This window comes from Molothrus aeneus, chromosome 5, assembly GCF_037042795.1.
Source record: "Molothrus aeneus isolate 106 chromosome 5, BPBGC_Maene_1.0, whole genome shotgun sequence".
Taxonomy (NCBI): Eukaryota; Metazoa; Chordata; class Aves; order Passeriformes; family Icteridae; genus Molothrus; species Molothrus aeneus.
The window spans coordinates 62,729,168-62,748,198 of NC_089650.1; the positions used below are offsets into that span (position 1 = coordinate 62,729,168).

Sequence of the window (19,031 nt, forward strand, 5' to 3'; positions counted from 1 at the left end):
TTTACTTTACTACCTCAGAAGAAAGCTGGCAGAGTTGGAGGAGCAATAAATAGCCCAGGTATAGAAGAAGCACTGAAGGATGTTAAGGCTATAACAGAAAACACAAATTATTTTTTTGCATCAGTGTTCACCATAGCCTTTCTTTAAAGGTGATTTGTCTCAAATCTAGCTGTCAAGAGCAAGAATATATAAAAAAAAGTGATAAAATGAACAATAAAAACTTTGAGTCCCAAGCGATAGAGGCATTCAGATACGAAACTGCTGATCTGTGATCTGTAGCCTCTTTCTTAATTCAGCCCTGTTACCAGAGTAGAATAAGTCAGCTGTTGTTTAATAGTATTTTGAGGGTGATCTGGAGAAAAAGAGATGAATAAGCCTGTCTGTCACACCAGAAAATTGCTAAGAAACTAGTGAGGAATGGCCTTTGGTAATTGAGGGAAAATCTATTGGCAATAGGTTCTCCCTATGGGGAAAGCTGTGCTGCACATGGCTGCAGGAGCACTTTGACCCTATAAGATACACGTGACTTTTAGTTGGATCTTTGCAACATTTCTGACAAATATCCTCATAAAAGAGTCTCAATGAAACTCAGCAAAGACAAGAGCAGGTAGAAGGTTCCTGAAAAATGAGGAAGCAAAGGGAAGGGATTCATATTCTATTTCCATTATAAAGGAAAACCTCCCTCCCCAGTGAGTTCCCCAGTTATCTGTTCTGGGACTGATATTGATTAACACAGTCTAGAAAGATCTGGAAAATGGTTGACTGATGAGACATGAGACTTACTTATACAGAGAGATATTCAGAATAGTAAAAAAACAAACTAGCAGCTACAAGGCACAAAATGTTCTCACAATATTGACTGACTGGACAATAGAATGGCAGATGAAAATCGCTGTCATTGAATGTGAAAAACTGCAGATTAGACAAAAATAAACCCTAGCTCTGCATGTGATACAATGGCCTCTAAATTAACTACCACTCCTTATGACAGTTTCTCTGAAAATGCCAGCTCAGCTTTCCTTTGTCAAAATGACAAAGAAAATGTTAGAACTTTTTAGGAAGGAAGAGGAAAAAAAAAATAGAATGCCAATATCATCATTATGAGACTGTAATAATAGGTATTTCTCCCACACCTGGAGGTCTCCAAATGGTGGTGTGCTGATCTCACAAAAAGGGAATGTAAAGCTCAAAAAGAATAGAGAAGGGCAGAAATGTGGAAAGAAGCAAATCATGAGAAAGGAAAACTGAATAGTCTGAGATTTTTTTTATCTTTTATACAGGGGAAGGGTATGAAAAATGTCTAAAACCCTGAATGGATTGAAGAGAATGAGGAAGGAAAAAGTATTTGTGGTTTCCCAGAACACAGTAGATCAGGGTTCTTGCTGAGGCAGGATTAAAATTAAGAAAAAAATGGAAGTGCTTTTCACACACTGACTATTTTGGTGAGGGAAATCCCCACAGTAGGGTTTTTGTAAAGGCAAACAGAATAATGGGATCAAAAGAAGATTAAAATCCCTAAAGCACAGGTTGCTGGAAGCCATAAGTGGTATATCAAGAGAAAAATGTTCTATTTTGTCCAGTCCCCAAGTTTTTCTAAGTACATGCTACTGACCAGGATTAGACAGAAAATACTCTCCTTGATGGACATTTGATGTGATCACAAAACACTGTTCTGTTCCATGGCCAGGATCTGATAGCTGTCACCACATGAGGTGCTCCTTCTACACCATAAGAGAGCTACCAGGCCAAAATCCACCTAGAATCTCTACTTTGGGGATCTTTTCTTTTTTCTTTTCTTTTCTTTTCTTTTCTTTTCTTTTCTTTTCTTTTCTTTTCTTTTCTTTTCTTTTCTTTTCTTTTCTTTTCTTTTCTTTTCTTTTCTTTTCTTTTCTTTTCTTTTCTTTTCTTTTCTTTTCTTTTCTTTTCTTTTTTCTTTTCTTTTTTCTCTTCTCTTCTCTTCTCTTCTCTTCTCTTCTCTTCTCTTCTCTTCTCTTCTCTTCTCTTCTCTTCTCTTCTCTTCTCTTCTCTTCTCTTCTCTTTTCTCTTCTCTTTTCTCTCTGTTAGAACTCCAGGATTAATACCAAGCAGTAGTCTAATTACTGAGCATTTCCCACGATGAAGCTCAGCTTACAACAGTTTACAGCCCTGCTAAAATTTTGTTGTTGAGATGGACTTTCCCATGTTGATTCTCTGCCTCCCTGCATAATTTCACACAAAAAGATTTAGTTACTTATGAGAATGAGTCTAAGAAAACCATAATGTTCTCCTAAACAAACTCTAGGACCAGATAAAAACCAACAGCTGGGAGAACAAACTTAATATAAGGTGAGCACCAGCCACTGCTTCAAGGTATCATGTAAGCTATTCTGAAAGTGTAGAGCTCCTAAGTGTGAAAAATCAGATACTAAGAAGTCACTAACACTTTTGGGTTTTAATGCATTTGTCTTACCTGGGAAACAGAAAACCAACATACGAGCCCTACCTCAGGAGTGGAGTAAAAACTAAATGAAACAAAAAAGCTTCAAAACACTTGAATGCTTTTTTCTGAAAAGAAATGGACCATTCTCCCTGTAATTCAGAGGAAGATGAGTGCACAGTACACAAAGAGCAAGGCAGAGTCACCGAGCAGTGCAGGGAAATCAAATTATTGACAAAACCCCATTTCTTTAAGTTGTTGAATGTGTCAGGATTTTCTGAAAGAGAAAAAAAGATAGTGTTAAACCAATTGAAGAGTGTATCCACATGCATGAAGGAGCTGAATTAAGATTCCACTATCAATGTTTGTTCTCATTGCTTTGCAACTTTTAAGTTATTCTCTTAACCACATTTAATGGTGTGCAATTTAAATAGAACAAGGTGAAGAAAAACATACAGATCTCACAATCTGCCTGTGTTTCTTGTCTTTTCTTAAATTAGAGAGGACAACAGCATTCTGGAAGGGAAAGAAAAAAAAAAGAAGAGACATTCAATAACAGGCTTTTAAACAGCTCAAGTGCTATTTTTGTTACCATCTGCTCAATTATATTTTGTGTTACTAGCAGTTTTCCAAGGCCAGGTATGTCTTTCCTGTTGGAAAATGGTTTGTCTTTGTTAAGGGAAAGTCAAAATCCTTAGCTTGTGACTGACTTGGATTTCTTGGTTTTTTTGTTCCAGTCTCATTTCCAGGAACTTCATTCCTTTTATTTCAGCTTTCTAATTCTGGACTCACTGTTCCTTCCAGGGGTGCTAGCAAAATTAAATGGTTGGGAAAAAGAATAAAAAAACAACACAATAAAAACCAAAATGCCACTAATAAAAATCTAAGCCAAGATAAACTCTAGAATATCTTTCAGCTGAAAAATACAATAAACTTCCTGTTTATAAATTTATCCATTCATTTTTAACTAGTGGCAAAGCAGAATCTCAGCAGGACACTTTGAAAGTAGTATATCCAGATGGATTCTCAGTGTGAAAGAATTCAGAAATAAACTCACTGACATAATAAAAACAGGGTTTCCAGGCTGGCAAAGCAGTAGTGTAGGGACTGTGAGTAAATTTATTTCACAGGAAGCCTGGATCTTGTGCTAATGGGAAAATGTAGATCTCTTACGTTGCTCTCTGTGTGGTAGGTCATAGATATGATGGGATTATAGAGGAAATGGATCTGTGTGCCACAGCCCCTGACAGCACTGTGCTACATTTCCTGGCCCGTGCCCTAATTCAGAGTCACAAGTAATCCCTTCTGTGAGCCACTCAATGCTTTAAGTGGTTCACAGCTCGACTGTGTCACATCAGCCCCCAGGGGCAAGGCAAACCTGCCAATAATTCCTAAGCACCTTGAACAAAATATGTAAATGCAGTAATTCCTACAGAGAAGAGCTACGGGTGAAGGGAAAGTGTTTCACAGAGAGGAAGTGTTAGGGGATTTTCAGGGAGGAGGAAAAGTAGTTTGAAGAGGCCAGACTGCTAGCAGCTCAGACACTAATAAAGAGAATAATAATGCACAGAAACATAAAGGTGACTTAAAAGCAAAATATGTAGGAAATTCTGGTATCTGGTACCCAGTTATTCACACAGTAAAAGAGATAACAGTCAGTATTCTATAGAATGGAGTCATCTGTTCTATCACTTTAAATATGGCAGATATTGGAATGTGCTACTGTGCCATGCCCTGTCCCCTGCACCACCTGGGAAAGTCTAGAGCATCCTCTCAGAAGACAAATACGACAAGTAAGAAGACAGATAACACCTCCTATATCAGAGACATGGAAGGATGGAGTGAGGAGATGCAGAAGGGTGGTGGACCTTGGAGCCATAGTCATGAGCTGGTGCAGATTTAAAGTGTCCTGCACGTGTCAGGCAGATCCTGTGTTATGTTCATCCCTGCACCTGCACAAACTGCAGCAGGATTTTGGCTAGGGAAGGGCTAGGGAGGATGCAAGTGGAGTCTGTACACTTGTATATCTTGCAGGGACCCGGAGGGACCCTTGCTGCTCATGTATTTTTATGAAGGAGCCCCATTTGGACAACATCTGGATGTCACGTGTGTCTCCAGCAGTATGTTGGGAAACCTGATTTCTGAGAAGGAAGCAGAGGTGGAAAGAGGGCAGCTGGTTCCCACAGTGAAGCCAGAACTTTTTGCCTCTTGTAGCTGATGAAGATGAACAACAGCTGCTGGGTTTTTTCCATCGAAAGAGGTTTCTTTGTGGAAAAAGGGCAAGGAGAACTTGGGGTTAACTGGAGGCATGGGTAATAGGCATGAGCAGGCAGCCAGTTATCTGAAGAGTAAAAGAGAAGAAGGTGAAAAAGGCAGAGGGAGACTGAAGGGAATGGGAAAATTCACTGGAGGAAAGGTGAGGAGAAGAGACAGGTAATGACATTGATGGTCATGGGAGATGGAGGCAGAAGGGAGGATGCTGCTACATGCGCACAGACTGTGAAATGAAGTCTTTCTTCCTTGTGCCAGACCATACCACATGAAGCACAGGTTTTTTATTGTGTTGAGCCTTATAACCAGAGTTGCCACTGTCCTTGGGCATGAGAAAGGCTCAGAATGCCCCAAAAAAGCCTGAGCATGCAATGGTATATTCTTCCTTTTGGTACTAGGCCTGTATCCCTTCAGCCAGCTAAGGAAGACATCACAGGACATCTGACAGGGAATAACAATGTCACTGAAGGCCCAAAGGGATGCCACATGAATCAGCCAAAAGAGGAACAGCACAAGAGGACTTTCTGCACCATGTGTATTGACCGAAAATCTCTTCAAAGCCACTTAACAATGAGAAAGGAAGACATTCCATTTTGATGATGAGCTTCATGACGAAGACCATCAGTGTTGTTTGTTAAGAGAAAAGGAAGAGTCTATTTTTGTTGTATTTTCTACACCCTGCCCAGCTGAGGAAGTAGAGGGGCTTTGTTGGGTGCTGGTGTCCAGCCAGCAACCACAGCAGTGCATAATTTTCCACAGCAATCCATGAGGTCCTGGAGTATGACAGAGCAACACCCCTTACACTCTTCATTGCTGTGGATCTTCCCTAGGGATCCCATATTCCTCTGAAAGCCAGGTGCCACTGGATTGTTCCTTTGGAGTATGCCCATGTCCCTCACAACTGGCAGGTAGGGATGAGTCAGAGAGTGTGGGGTTTTGTAGATCCCTGCATCAACCATTAGGAACATTTTGCCTTTCTGTCTCAGGAGGCAGAGACTGACATGGCTGTAGGGTTGTGGAGACACATCTAGATCCCTAGACTTCTACCATCCAAAGAGGGTTTTGCACCCTGAGACTGGCAGACTCCCAGGAGAACATGGTATCATCTCTAGGTGCTTCTGATGTGTGCCCCAAACCACAGAGGTAAGGACTGGCCCTAGGGTGATGACCTTAGTTCAGGCAGAGCCACAGAACAGGATCCTGCCCACTCACACGTCACTTCCACACAGGAAGGACATGCAGAGCTGTTGGAAATCAGGTGGCAGGGAGCAATTTGCTGGAAAAAGCCTCATTGATCTATGGCCCCATTCCTGCCCATTTCTGTAAGGTCCCCAGGAAGGGAGGAAAGACCAAAAACCTCATGAATTATTCAGGTAGGCTAGGCCCAATCCATAGGTCACTCTCTGGCTGCACAAGCAAATTTGCAATTTTTCTAAAGCTTTGCTTTAGTCTTTAATCAGCAAATAACTGGAGTGTGTCCCAAAACAGATGCTTACAGCAAGTTAGGGAACCCTACAAAGTGTTTTGCTGGAACAGTATCTCCCTATCAAATATAAAATTGGAAAGTTCCCATGCATACAGTCTTGAAGCTCATGCTAAAATTCTGTGCAGGAAAAGACATGCATCTGTTTATTTGTGGTGATAAGCCTGTTAATCACATTCACAAATTTTATAAAAACAAATTCTTCAGCTCATCAAAGCTTTCTATGAACTCAATTTGGTGTTGTGTGAGATCTGAATTTGAAAGAAATAGATCTTTCAGCTAGATATAACTACTATTGCACTAATAGATAATTCACAAAGGCAAAATATTCCTATTTCAGAAAATGTAATGCTGCTTTACCATCTTTGTTTCACAGGCAGGAAGAAAATAAACACATTTCATATTAAAACCCCTTCTTTGGATCCAGGCCATAGACACTGAGGGCTGTTGGTTGTTTTCTCCAAGCTGTCCCCTGGCAGAAGTTACACAGCCTCATTTCTCTGTCTAACCGTGGGTGTATCTACAATTAAGTGTAGCATGAGGGGCTCAGTTTAGCCTGAAATGAATGATTTGCCAGTGGCACCCAAACACAGCTTATCCCAGAGCTTCCCTGAGATCTTTGTATTGCCTTGCACTGTCCCACTGTGTGTACCTGTAATCCTGAACCTCTGACAGACGGAAAGCACACACTCAGTACACGGCTGCATCTTCAGATCACCTTACACAGATGCACCACCTGCTATCCTAAAAGAGAACCGAGGCACAGTTGTGTTCCCTACAAAAATACACATGGTTTTCCAGGGTCATTGTCCTGGTTTGAAAAGGAAGTGAGTTTTTTGGGAGGTCTCCTGAAATCCTGCTTTAGAAAGACAGGGGTAGGGTGTCTTATGGCTAAAAATGAGACCCTATTGTGCCAGGAAAACTGGCCGAGGAAGAACCCTGGAAAAAAGGGGGAATTAAACCCTTCTGCCTTTGCCTACATCTTGTTTGCCTGCTCAGGTTTATTTTCCTGTTTCTCAGTAGCCATGAAGTAGTAAATGCAAGTAGTAGCAACGTTAGGGACTTATACCAGACACTGCACAGCAACAAGGCATGAAAAGGGAGTGAACCATGGGTACCACTGATGTTTTTTGAAGCACAGAACAAATGACTGGGCCACCTCCCCTGCTCTAAGTGACCTGCTGCAAACCAGACAGCACATCTCAGCCAAATTTCACTTGGTGCCTGTGGTAGCCAATTTCATACACAGTGGGTTTTACATCCTACCCAATGAAAAAGTTACTTTCATACTCACTTTGAGACATGATTGCTAGGTACAAAGCAATGCAGAATCAGATCATTCTTTTCCCTTGTCTTTCCTGACAATCAGCCTGCAGGACTGTGAAAAAATTGTATTCTGAACCTATTTGTCAAATTGTGATATGATTCAAAGGACATGAGACTGATTTCCTATTCATTCCAGTTTACCCTTATGTTACAGCAATGTCTCATGTACATTTGGATCTAATCTAAAGTAGGGTAAACCTGAGAGAAACTGCTGTTTTTCATTCTGCTCCCTGCTTAACTTCAGTCCTTAATGAAACAGTTATAACAGGCACATCTCTGCAAATGTCCTTGGCTTCCAAGAGAGAAAAAACTCATAGGATTAGCCAAGTAGCTCAAATATAATGGTAGATCACAAAAGTAAGCAGACGTTAAATAACTAAACATAAAATATTACAAAGAGAAGCAGATTTTATTTTATTTCCTTTCACTTTGGTTTAACTCCTTACTGGAACTGTGGCTGCTGAAACAACAGTGGCCCCATGTGAGCTGCTGGATTGCAGCTCCTGACTGCAGTGTCTCTTTCCTTGCTTTAACTGAGCACTGGGGAGCTGCCTGGGGTTAAGTCCAAAGGTGGAGGGAAACATTCAGGGAGAAGTGGACAATGGGCTTCTACCTGCTAAAGAATGAGACATTCACATTCCATACAACTGGAGCTGTATGGAAAGGAAGGTATTGGGATTTTACAGACATCCTCTCCATACTACACCCAACCACCAGGAAGCAGCTGCTCACTGTCCCCCATAGCAGAGAAAAAGCAATGAAGCCACATATAACACCAGCAATGCCCCATGCAGCATGGCTTAAACTCACCCTCTCTGAAGTCAATGCATCCATCCTCTCTGACTCTTACAGCTCACTCACCTCACCGGGTTTAATTCTTTCTTTAGGACCACAACCTTCTGTTAAAACTCCAGCTGATGTAAACCTATGGTTCTCAAATATATACAAGCCAAAAAGTTGCTTTCTTTTTCCCTCTGCATCCAGCTTTGCTGCACTCTGAAGTGATCTTTTCTCAGTAACTATTTTTCTGCTCTCTTCCCATATAGGAGTCAGAATATAGAGAGATAAGATAAAGACTATGGATAATACATATACATGTATCTGTATATACAAATGCATATGTGTATATAGGTATATTTGTGTGCATATATTGGTATATTTTCTATCTATCTATCTATCTATCTATCTATCTATCTATCTATCTATCCATCCGTCTATCTATGTATCCATCCACAAACATACATATATACATACATACATACATACACACACAAATACATTCTTTTTCTAGGAGATGTAGAGCAGAAGCAAATTGATCAAGCCAGCTGGAAGCGAGAAGGCAGGAGGACGGTGCTACAACGCCCTGAACTGCCTCGGCTCTCCCGGCTGCTCTGTGCTCACCCTGCCCGCTCCCGGCTTTTTGAGGATGCGACAAGTCGCAGTGCCGGGGCGCAGCATCCTCGGAGGAGCGCCCGTGCTCCCCCCGCCCCGGCCCCGTCCAATCAGGGCGCTGGGGGAGGGATGCTCGGGGCAGGGATGCAGGGTTGCCAGGCGACAGCAGCGTCCCCGTGTCCCGTCCCCCCCCAGCCCCGTCCTCCCCCCGGGGCCGGGCTGCGCTCTGCCCGCGCTGCCGGCGCAGTTAAACAGCCGCGGGGAGCCCCGCAGCATGGGGCTCGCCTCCTTCCCAGGGCTCCTGCCACAGCCCCGCTCCCGGCCGTGCCAGGAGCGATAGCCAGCTCCGGAGTGAGAATTAGGAAGGCAGTCAATGAATAAATGGTAGGGATAGGGTTCAGCCGGCCCCTCCGCGCAGCGCCGAGCGCCGGGGGAGGCGGGCTGCGAATGCCAGCCAGCTCCCACTCCGTGTCTTTGCAACTCTAGGTCGCCTCCTAATTTAAAGCTTTGCACCAATCCCCTTTGCCCGGAAAGGAGAGGAAATCTAGAAAGATGCCAGGCTGCGAAAAGGGACCCCAATTGACAGAGCCGGTCCCAGGCGCTGCCGGGCTGAGCAGAGCCAAAGTTGGTCAGAGGAACGGGAAGCGGGTGCTCCAGAGGAGCGGGGAAAGGAAAGGGATCATCGCTTGGTGATCACGACCTCTCCGTCCCGTTGTCCCCTTCTTCTCCTTCCCTCACAGCTTACCTCTGACCACTTAGGAGGCCTTGATGAGTTTCCATCGGGATCCGATCCAAGGCGGGGGGGAGAAAGGGTGATTGTTCCCGGAGGAAGCGGCTCACACAAGTTTGGGGGGTGAGACTCCCCGGTGGATGTTTAACGAGCACATCGGGAAGCCCGCGATGCCCGGGGGCAGCTGGAGACCCTCACCAGGACCTACCCTCATTGCACGGTAAGAAGCTGGGCGCTGCTATCCCGCGTCCTGGTCCCTGCATCCCACATCCCCCCTCTGCATCCTGCGTCTCGAATTCGCGCATCCCGGTCCTCACATCCCCGTATCCCGCATCTCAGTGCTCGCATCCCGCTCCCTGCATCGCACACTTTGCAGCCTGGATCCCTGCATCCCGGGTCCCTGCAGCCCACCCCCGCCCCATTCTGCCCCCTGGACCAGACGCAGCCGCTGCCCCGGGGGCTGCGGGTTGTGCAGCCAGGAAAAAGTTTGGAGCGGCAAAATGCAAGGAGGTTTCCTGACGGGATTTGGGGGGCAGGAGAAACTGGGAAGGGGGGAGCAGGAGGAGAACAAAGGTTTTTACACTTGCAGAGCAAGGGTAGGGTTCAGGGGCACCCCTGTGGTCGACAGCTAGGGGGTCGGAGCAGTGTGCAGAAAGGAGCTGTGTCCAGATGTTGCCCAGAGGTTCCTGTTCCCACAGGCTTTGGGGGTGAAGGGCTGAGATTTTAAGCTTGCCATCCTATGCCCTTTCTTATCCTGGGGTGAAAAGTGCCAAGCCAGCAGCTGGGAAAGCTGTGCTGAGTGCCCAGCTCATCTCCCTCGATCTGCTGCTGGGAGAGAGGGGGAGAGAGGTGGGGAACCCTAAAGAAATTGGAAGTGCTTTGCTCCTCTGGGAATATCCCCTCTGCAGGGACCTGGCTCGCTCCAGAATCCTAAAATTGGATTTTTTCAAAAAGGAAGGAGAGATTAGCAGGGATGATATAGCCATAGTAACTCTTCCTCAGATATACAATCTGTGTGTCCATGTGAGTACACAGGAGCTGTGCAGGGGTGTGTGTGCTTCTGGAGCTGTCTGTGCCTGTGGATGTGCCTTGCCCATGTCCCTGTGTCTCTGGGTGTGCAGGTGTGTCTATCTGTGCCTATGTGTTTGCTTGGATTCATGTGGATGTTTTACATGTCCAGGTTCATGGGAATGTGTTTTTTATTCCCAGATAGGGTTTATCTAAGCCTCTGTAGACCTGTATTCTATAGGTACGTACCTTCCATCTGTGTGTGTGCCAGCCACACATGTGGGTGTGAGAAAGTGAATCTCTGTGCCAGGGTATAGGTAGGATTTTGGGGGGAGAGTTGGATTTTGGGGGCTTTATCCCCCCATGATATCACAGAGATTCAATGGATCATTTTATGTACACATCTGTGTATTTCAGCAATCTTGATAAAACTCAACCAATTGATAAAAAACTAGGCAGGCATCTCACCAATACTGCATTGAACTGAACTAAGGGTTTGCTGGTAGTTTGTGAGTTCTTTGGCTTCTCAGTTTATGCCACCTGCTGAAGATGATTTTAGTTCTTTTTGTTGGTGGTGGTGTTTTTTTTAATTAGTTAAATCAGCTTTAAAAAACATTCAATTGAAAGACTGTGAAACAGAACAGCCTGGGACACAGACTGGTACCTATTTCAGCTTGCATAAGTATATGTCTCATGTTGATTAAATATTCATGAAAACAATTTGAAAATCACACAATCCACCTGATCAAATACATATTTTAGAAAAATTATGGTTTTCATTTTGTTGAAATACACCTAAATCATGCTTCATTCTTCTGCTATTATTTATGTTGATAAATGTATTCTAAGAAAAGGTAACTACTCCAGTTGTATTGGGAAAGATTGCACATTAAGCTAATTTTATTCATAGTTAAGGTAATAGAAAAATTATACTTCTGTAATGTTCATCCTTTGAGTGAAATCAGTAACAATTCATGCAAATCCTTCTTAATGAACTGATTATTTGAAGAGCAATGCAAGCTAATCTTTCCCTACTAGAATATTTCATACTTTAATTTCAGTGAGTTTTTTCTTGTTTGTTTGTTTGTTTGTTTGTTGAGGGTTTGTTTTAAGAATACTGCTCTCCACTACTCTCAATATCTCTAGAGCCCTCCATTATATATAAAACATAAAACACACTCCAAAATAGAAAAAATATTGGTTGCTTTACTGCTCTATAACTTGAAGACAAGTAAAATGGCATTGGTATCAAGTACATTAAAACTAGACTTTCATCATGGAGCCAAGATGCTTTTCTAGTCACTGTTGATGTTTGCCTGGGTTACTTGTGTTGATGACCTACTTATAAGCTTCTACAAATAAAGGAATAAAGTTTTTTTAGGCAAATGTTGACACCTTGTCTAGGAGTAAGATTCTAATTTTATCATTGGAAGACTGGATCTAAAGCAAGATGCAGGGATAAAGTATCTTTCTGGATTCACATAATGTTTCTACAGTTAAATAAATGTGACAAAGCAGAGTACTAAATCAGACTGGAAAGCCAAAATAAAAGAAATACATTACAAACCATGCTATCATTCAGTTCAGTGGTCTGTGTTACATAAGTGGAGCTGAATTTGGAAATGAAGGCAGCGTAGGGGCATGTAGTGGCATTAAAGAAAGAACAATTTGGATGTTCTTTGTGAACACAACTTGCCCATGGCAATGTCCTACAGAACATAAGTTGTCCTGTGGCTCACCGAGTCCTGTATGGAATACTCAAAGACATGAAAGACCTGATTCTAATGTTGCTTCTGCAACGTTATGGGGTCAAATTACAATTTTACCTTTAAAGCCATGGGCTAAATTCTGTTTGCCTACAAGAATTCAGGTGGGTCACATGAGGTGTGCACCCACCAAAAGTCTGGTTTAGCAGTGCAATTTGAGAATCCAGCCTCAAATTTCACAGGGTGTGAGAACCTGTCTTTGAGGCTGCTAAATTTGCCAACAAGACCCTACTGAAGTGACTCCATTCTCTGATCAGTTCTTGAAAGCTGTCTCCAAAGTCCTATAAAGTTTCATCAGGATTGTTGCACCTTGTTTGCTCCAGCTTGTTGTACTATAGTTATTGATCAGTTAGTATGAATTTTTGTCATTGGTAAAGTCACTCTCAGGATGTCCCAGAACACCACCAAGGTGTTTGACACTCTCCAGGGTCAGATAGCATTACTATTCATGTGGGAATGTGTATAACTATGGCAAGCTACATCAGCTGTTGTGAAGATTGTGTAACATTCACTCTTGGGGCATTTTTTCCTGCTTATTGGTATAAAACTGAGAGCTGGTTTAAAGCTTAATCAAGAACTTAGTCCAGGTCAGAGAGTTAAAGAGAAAGTTTCCCTCTTGCTCTCTACTAGTATGGAGAATAGGTCTGTGCTTTAATCCCTGAGTGGGTTGCATTTGCAATGCAGGGGTATCCACAGCCAACAAAATGGGGTGACCAGAGGGAGGATCAGCCACCCTGCCCCTGCAGAGTAAAACCCTGGTGGACCTGGGGTCCAAAGGTGGCAGGAAAGGAGGGCAGTATCCTTCAGTGATACCATCCTCCTAAGTCTCTGCCTGTGAGTGTTTCTTGCTATGAGTTCTAGCTAATAATTCAGCCCTAAACTGGCAGAAAAAATTTTGGAACATATTTCATTTTATGAAAATAAAGATTGACTGAAAATCCTGAGTTTAATTTAGCAGTAAGAGTAAAATGACAAAAAAAATTCCTCCAAGGCACAATGCTGCCTGGGAATAGCCTCAATGCAATTGTCATGTGTTTCCACTGGGACAAAACCACAGTTCATTGTTAGAGTGCTTCAGCTATTGCAGATTAGTGAAATTTCTTCAGGTCTCTTTCTTCAGGTAAGCCCAGAATGCCATATGTGATCTCAATGGATTTGCTGGTTTATCTATTGTCTTAAGAGGTTTTCAGGGATGCAGATTTTAAAAAATACTGCAAGAAATATACAGTCTTGTTTCCAGCTGCTTTTTGAGAGTAATACAGCAAATATTCATAGGGGGGTAAATCACTGTGAACCTATCAAAGCCAAAAAGAAGTTACAAGATCTACAGCAAGTGATACCCAAAAAATGGCTATAGAAATCTATTGCTTTTATCTGATATTGGTCCTCTAATATAAAATGATGCAGTTGGAACAATTATCATGCTTGTTTTCATAGCTATGCTAAGAATATGGGAGTATTTGCATAGTCAGCAGTGATACTGCTTGTGTAGGAAATATGGGCTCCTCCTGCAAATCAACAGGCTTTCCCAAAAATATAAGAGTCAGGTTAGCAGCTTTGCCAAAGTGTCTAAGACCCACATGGAAAAGCATGGCCTTAACCCCAGTTACTGAGGGAGCCTTCCTTCAGAACACTTTAAAGTCTGGCAAGAGGCTTGAACTTGATAGCACTGATGACCCTGACCTTCAAAGTCCCTTTCCCAGTGCATCCAAAGGAATACAGGATGATCACCAAGTATAAAAACTAGATCAAATATGCATCAAGCAAGGTGTGGAGAGAGGGAATCACTGATAAATTTTTCACGGATGAAATGGGAACTTGGGCTTTTGGTGGATGCTGTCAGACCTTGAAATTCTCCGTTAGAAAAGTGAATAGAGGAGGGAAAAAAGTTGTGAAAACATAAAAAAAAAAAAGGTTGAGGAAAATAGCTCTGTACAAGACAAAATGGGAAAAATAAAGAGAAGCAAATTGCTTGCTAGAAAAGGAAAAAAATTATCAGTAGAGACACTCAAATGACTATTCAAGTTGGAAGAGAAGTAAATTAAATGATAAGCCAGTTGTGGGAAGAGATTTTAAGGCAGATGAAGGTGGTGAAGTCAATGGAGACATTGTCAGATTCCAGAGGAAAATCAAGCAAGTCTGCACAAGAGAGAATTAAGTCAAAAGCTAAGGGGGAGACCACAAAGCCAGCAAATTCATTGGAGAGAACTGTAGTAGGAGAAATCATGGGATAATTGGTTTTTCATGTGAAGAAGGATGAACATGTTAGTTTAGAGTACCCTTTAAGGAACAGGGTACCTGAAAGAAGGGTTGCTCAATAGGTGAGGTAGAGTATGCCAGTGAGAAGAAGCAGAAATACTCTTGAGAAAATGAGAAGTGCTTGAGGAGAGAACAAAGGGAAGAATGAAATAGGAAAGCAAAATGAAAGGATTGGGGACTGGCAGGACATCAGAAAAAAAGCACTGACAAAGGCTGGAAGAAGGGATTGACAAAAAAAAGAAGAAAGAAAAGAGTATCAAAGGGTGTGGGAGGTACAGAAAAGTCATCTCCCACTGATTCAGAGGAGGATCTGGGGCCTGGGCTTGCCAGGAAGAAAGAGCTGAAGGGAACCTGAAAACTGAGAAAAGCCTTTGTCTAGAGCATGACATGCTGGTGGAAGACAGGGAGAAGAGAAAATGTGCAGAATGCAGAGAATGACAGCAACCTCAGCTGAGAAATACAGTAAAACATATGTTAGCTTCCACTCCCATGAAAAGCTCCACTACCAAGCCCACACACAAACCAGGGACAGTTTTTGTGTCACCAGAACAGTGCACCTGGAGAAGGGACACACAACTGCACGAGCTGGGGCTCTGCAGAGCCTCGGCCCCAGTGGCTGTGGTGCTGGTCCTCCAAAGGACACATTGCTGAGCTGACAGAGAGCCTGCCCTGTGCTCTGGCAAGGAGGATGCTGCAGGCAGCTCACCGGGTCTGGGACTCAGCAGCTCTGGGATTCTTCTCTGGGATGAGCCCTGCAGAGAAGCTGGCTGAGATAAGTGGGCAACAAGGGGCTGTCTGATTATATTGAGAGATTCTAAACTGCTTCCAGCAAAAATAATGTGTCAGATGCCAAATCTAACACTAAAGGGACATTAACGGCTTGCAACAGGCTTTGAACACTGTGTAGTCAAACACATGGTGAGGTGTAGGATGGGATGCAAGAGGAAAAGGGTTTGAAAATCTTACAAAATATTGTTTCACACCTAAATTCCTAAAATTTATCCCCAAATATATTCCTAAATTTTTTCAGCCCCAAAAGTTCCTAAATATTGTTCCATCAGTGGTGTGACTCCCTGCTCCACAGACGTGTAATAGCAGGGCTACAGAAATTGTCTCTGTTATAGGAATGCAGGTTAAACACACTCCTTCTCCCTGGGGAGGAAAGAAGCCCTGTGGGAAGATACTCTGGGGTTCTCTGAAAACCTCCTAAACCTTTTTGACCTTTTTGACCTTGAGCTGTTAAAAGCACAGCTCACCTGGACATCAGGATGGTTATTTTCCATAGCACAGCTATGATTAAGTGTCCCTAGATCCCAAACTGTCCCCACGTTGTGTGTGCCAGCCCTCCACAATGGGGCACCTGCAGCTGTGCTTGAGGGAACATTTCTACATGTGTGTTTTGTAAGAGATTTTTGGCTGAGGTATTTTTGGATCCAGTACTTACTGCCTTGCAAATCCTGTATTGCTTTATAATCATTATGCATTATATGGTTATTACTAATTAAATTCACATTGATTGCATCATCTAGTGAAGAAATTGCCAGGAAAGCATGAGAAGACATGTTCTGCTAGTGTTTAAAAATATTACATTTGTAATGCTTAGCAGAAATTGGCTGCCCCTACTGTTAGACTCACAGACCAAGAAATGTGATAAAAGTCAAGAAGCAAATTTTGGGGAGATTTCCAGAACTCATAGAATGATTAATTTTTCCCTTTTATTTATCTGTATTTTCATGAGAAGAGAAAGCAGATAAATAGACAAAAGGATGGAGGAAAAACAAAGATAAAAATATTGTGCAGTAACACATGTAGGATTCAGTGCTGAGATATTAAAAGAGTATGTATGGATCAGCTCATGTGGCTAAGAAATGTCAAAAATTATATTTCTCTGCAAGATCATTTAAAAATTGATATTTTTATGCCAAAAGTATAATTGGTCTTGTCATAACAAATCAAAAAGTTTTCAAAAATCTTCCTTAAATTTTTTTGTGATATTATGTGTGCATTTTATTGTTCAGTGTCACTAGTCAAGAATATGACCATGGACTTCTTTGCTTTTTATCATAGATTTTTAGTGGCATTTTTACAAAGCTTTAGTCAGTCAAAAAGACATCTTCACTGTGTATCAACTGAAACTGCATTTGGTTCCTTTGTAAAACTTCCAGATGTTTCTGTAATACCACAAATTGTCTTGATTTTACCTTGTAACATATTTATTTTACCAGTATTTAACTCTGCCTTGAAAAAGCCACCCACATGGGGCATCAATGTAGCAATATTGGGTTAAACTTTGGCAAAATCATGTGAAAAAAATACCTTACAACACCTAATAGGCATTACAGTGCATTATTTGCATAGAGACTATTAAATTTCTTGTTTTCTTTCTTATGAAATACTTGTGTATAAAATAATATTTTACTAGAAAATCTGCAAAGTTCATAAGAATCTTCTTAGATATTTTCCAAGCCCTGTAAGAAGACACTAAAGTATACTTGTTAAATCTATCTTGCAAGCATTTCATTGTGCTCCCTTGGGATCTCTTAATTGTGCTGCTCATTTTGTTCCTTGCAGCCACCATGGCTTTAGAAGAGCCCAGACAATACCAGAGATCAGCAGACAATGTGTTTTATTAAACAGGAGCAGGTTCATCCTGCACTGACTGATGATGAGGTTGAGTTATCAGGAAAGTCTTTGCTTTCAGAAGTTGAGGAAAAGGAGTGTGGGAATGGTAGAGCAACATTCAAGTCTGTTTTAGCAAAATACTCCCAAACCATACAGCTCCCAAACCATAAGCTTCTTTATTGCACCATTATTACAAAATGCATTTACCTTAAAAAAAAAAAAGGCATTTGCTTCATAACCAAGAAAAGAAATAAACTGTCTACCTCAGGTCTTAAAAGCAGAACAAACCCCACTGCTGTTCCAACAAAAGCAACCTGCAGCCCATGTCTTTTTCATCCATTCACTTGACTCTGTAGCTGTCATAAGGTGCATTTACATATGGCAAATCCCACAGCTGATTCATTAAGATGATTTTAAGGGTGAAAAGAGAGCATGACTTAATGGAGTCACTCCAGGAATACAAATAAAATCAGATAATTTTCAGACGATAATAACTTTCCTTTCTGAAGTGGACTTTAAATCTCCAAGAAGAGAATAGCTCTGCTTAAAGCAATCTTTGCTTCTTCTCTCAGAAGTGATCTCCAAATAATTGTGCAGTTTAGCTGAACTTTGCTTTCCTTGGTATCCTAGGAGAAAAGCTCTGACAGACTGGGAATTTTAACTTGTTTATAATGTAAACTCAGTATACTGGTGGTGCTTTTTCAACACTCCAGAAACTGCTTGGGAGGAAAAAGAAATAAATAAAAAGGCTTTGATCCTCTGAGCAAACAAAGAGGGGAGAAGGAGGTTAAAAGAACCATCATTTGTTAAAGGCAGAGAAGGAAAATGTGGGAAAGGTGTTTCTATTTTAACAGTTTCAGAGACTGAAAGAAATATCAGACACTTCAACAGCATTAGAGGGTTCTGAGGAATAAGGTTTGATGCTTTAGTTTTATTGTGTAATTGACATTTTTGAGATTTCTAGGGATTATGAAATTCTCAATAATATCACTCATCTAAACACGATTTTTTTTCCCAGAAGCAGATATCCAGGACAAAGCTTAGTGATTAATGCTAATACCTTGAGTATCAAGCTCAGATAAACATATTCCTAGTGGCATTATTCAGCATGGAGAAAGGATGAGTTTAGTCTGGAAGTAACAGCAGGTCCTGGGAGCTGAGATTTAATTAGTATATCAGGTCTTTGGCCAAAGGGTGGAATGCAAATTGAAGCTTGCAGTAGCAAGGAGGGGTGTGACCCAGCTGTGCCCTGTTGGATGCTTATCTCTGAGAGATGCTTCCACTCCCTAAAACGTAGGTATTTCAGCCAGTAGGTAAGATGAAGTCAAGTCTTACATTACTTCTACTTATCTGCTTGTCTATTTCACATTTTCTTAAGGAAGGAAGCAGACAAATAGTTCCACTTAGACCTAAATACCTTAAATCAATGTCCAGGGAGCAGCTGCAGAGTAATAGGGTTTCTTAGTCCTGTGATTTCCTGGCAAGGGCACAAGGTTCCAATTAGAACTTATCCTGAGAGAGTGCAGTGTCCATTAGGGTAGAAATGGATGGAAAGAAGCCCTTTTTATGTAAGATTCTTCATTTTCAAAGACTGTACACAGTGTTCCCTTTGCCTGAACGCAGCATTTAGAGTTCCACAGATAATGACACCAGTAAGGACCTCATCTGATCCATCTCCCCCTTCAAAGATTGCATAAACTGTCCTTAAGTCTTTATTAACTGATACTTGTTGAATGATTTCCTTAAAATCTGCAATGA

General features: G+C 41.9%; 1 protein-coding gene across 3 annotated transcripts in view; it reads left to right on the forward strand.

Moving 5' to 3' along the window:
* The first annotated feature begins 9,146 nt into the window (after nucleotides 1-9,146).
* The window catches only part of GRM3 (glutamate metabotropic receptor 3), a 103,791-nt gene continuing 93,906 nt past the window's right edge, over nucleotides 9,147-19,031 (forward strand). For all 3 annotated transcript variants that reach the window (XM_066550955.1, XM_066550956.1, XM_066550957.1), the window contains exon 1: nucleotides 9,147-9,838. The gene's annotated coding sequence lies outside the window, so the exon portion shown is untranslated. The remainder of the gene's footprint in view (nucleotides 9,839-19,031) is intronic.